The sequence below is a fragment of the Netta rufina genome, assembly GCF_964035555.1.
Source record: "Netta rufina genome assembly, chromosome: 15".
NCBI lineage: Eukaryota > Metazoa > Chordata > Aves > Anseriformes > Anatidae > Netta > Netta rufina.
Window position 1 is genome coordinate 1,315,356 of NC_140138.1, and position 2,989 is coordinate 1,318,344.

Consider the following 2,989-nt stretch of genomic DNA (forward strand, 5'->3'; position numbering starts at 1 on the left):
TGGGCATAGCACTGAGCCTGTCGGAAGTCAAGAAGCATTTGGACATCACTCTCAGACACACAGTCTGATTTTGGGGTGGTGATGAGAGATGAGGAAAAGGCTGAGGTGCTTAATACCTTCTTTGCTTCAGTCTTTAGCAGCAAAACCAGTTGCTAAATGGATACCCAGTACCCTGAGCTGGTGGAAGGGGATGGGGAGCAACCATTTCCTCATAATCCATGAGGAAATGGTTGGCGACATACTACAGCACTTGGATGTATGCAAGTCGATGGGGCCAGATGGGACCCACGCGAGGGTACTGAGAGAACTGGCAGAGGAGCTGGCCAAGCCACTTTCCATCATTTATCAGCAGTCCTGGCTATCAGGGGACGCCCCAGTCGACTGGCAGCTACCAAATGTGAAACCCATCTACGAGAAGGGCTGGAGGGTAGACCTGGGGAACTATAGGCCTGTCAGTTTGACCTCAGTGCCAGGAAAGCTCATGGAGCAGATTATCTTGAGTGACGTCATGCGGCACTTGCAGGGTAACCAGGCGATCAGGCCCAGTCAGCATGGGTTTAGGAAAGGCAGGTCCTGCTTCACAAACTTGATCTCCTCCTATGACAAAGTGACGTGCTTGGTGGATGAGGGAAAGGCTGTGCATGTGGTCTACCTTGACTTCAGTAAGGCCTTTGACACCATTTCCCACAGCATTCTCCTCAAGAAACTGGCTGCTCGTGTCTTGGACTGGCGTACGCTTTGTTGGGTTAAAAACTGGCTGGATAGCTGGGCCCAAAGAGTTGTGGTGAATGGAGTCAAGTCCAGTTGGAGGCCGGTCACTAGTGGCGTCCCCCAGGGCTCGGTACTGGGGCCAGTCCTCTTTAATATCTTTATCAATGATCTGGATGAGGGGATCGAGTGCAGCCTCAGTAAGTTCGCAGATGACACCAAGTTAGGTGCGTGTGTCGATCTGCGCGAGGGCAGGAAGGCTCTGCAGGAGGATCTGGATAGGCTGGACCGATGGGCTGAGGCCAACTGTATGAAGTTCAACAAGGCCAAGTGCCTGGTCCTGCACCTGGGGCACAACAACCCCAAGCAGAGCTACAGGCTGGGAGATGAGTGGTTGGAAAGATGCCTGGCAGAGAAGGACCTGGGAGTACTGGTGGATAGTTGGCTGAATATGAGCCAGCAGTGTGCTCAGGTGGCCAAGAAGGCCAACGCCATCCTGGCTTGTATAAGAAACAGTGTGGCCAGCAGGGCTAGGGAAGTGATTGTCCCCCTGTACTTGGCTCTGGTGAGGCCACACCTTGAGTACTGTGTTCAGTTTTGGGCCCGTCACTACAAGAAGGACATCACGGTGCTCAAGCGAGTCCAGAGAAGGGCAACGAAGCTGGTGAGGGGTCTGGAGAACAAGTCTTATGAGGAGCGGCTGAGGAAGCTGGGTTTGTTCAGCCTGCAGAAGAGGAGGCTCAGGGGCGATCTTACCGCACTCTACAGGTACCTTAAAGGAGGCTGTAGCAAGGTGGGGTTGGTCTATTCTCCCACATGCCTGGTGACAGGATGAGGGGGAATGAGCTAAAGTTGTGCCAGAAGTGTTTTATAATGGATATTAGGAAGAACATTACTGAGAGGGTTGTTAGACTTTGGAACAGGCTGCCCAGGGAAGTGGTGGAGTCACCATCCCTGGAGGTCTTTAAAGGAAGTTTAGATGTAGAGCTTAGTGATATGGTTTAGTGGAGAACTGGTTAGTGTTAGATCAGAGGTTGGACTAGGTGATCTTGGAGGTCTCTTCCAACCTAGATGGTTCTGTTATTATGTGAGCTTGGGTTTGATCCCTGTGGGTTTCTTCCAGATCAGGGTATCCTATGATCTGCATTTATTCTTGTTTACAGTGGACAAATGGCTGCAAGGGCATTCCTTCACAGCAGTTATTCAGACCAACACATCAGTTTTAAATGCTTACACACACACTCTGCACTTTTCTTAAACAGTGTAAAGTGCACAATTTGTGATGGGAAACCACAGAGTTTCATGACATAAGCCATGTGTCAAAAGACCACTGGCAGGGAACACATAAAACAGACTTTATTTTTCCCCTACCAACTGTATCCAGGATACTTCAAAATGCAGAAGTCTTGGTATTTTAGTGCTGGACACTGTATATTTAGGCTATTTTTTTTTTTTTTGTTAACCTCACTGACGGACTAGGCCTGACAAAAATAGTACCAAGCATTCCATGCAAGCTACTTCTTCCTTTCCTTTTTTTTTTTTTCCCCTATGTTTTACTTTTCTGCACTTTCACATCCATCTCATGTCCACCAGAGTAGGTTGTAACACATCCTCATGACGAGTTGCATCAGTATGTATGAGGTTGTAGAAAACTGTAAGGTAAAGGCAGGAGCAAATGACATCTTAAACTTCTCTTTCTTTCCTTCTTTCCTTCTGGAAAGACATGTGAAGCTACATACCCCTGAATGCATTTTAAATGTAAGCTTCTGCCTGACTAACTTGACATTAAATATCCATGTCTGGAACACAAACAGAGGGACAGTTATCCATAGGAGTAACTTGCAGTTTGTTCCACTGATGGACAAAAAAAGGATGATTAGCTACTTTTTCCATTAAAAATGTTTTGTTTTGTTTTGTTTTGTTTTTAACCAATTTATCTTGGCAGGACAAGGACTCTGTAGTGGGTATACCGTCTTTACTTTAAAAAAAAAACAAACAAACACTTTTTTTCTTTTCCTCATTCCCACAGAAAATCATATGAAGGATAAAAAAAAAAAAACCTTTTGCCTTTTTATCTAAGAAATGGCTATGGCCTAAACCAATAAGTGAGCTTAAAATTAGTACTTCTAATGTGACCACTGAGGCATTTCAGACTTAATTACATCTGAAGCAGACTTAACCACCCATTTCTATCAAGTTTCACACAAACGATAATAGCCCCTCTAGCCACATGGCAACACTACAGTTAACCACATCCTAGAGGAGCTGGAAAAGAAAAAAG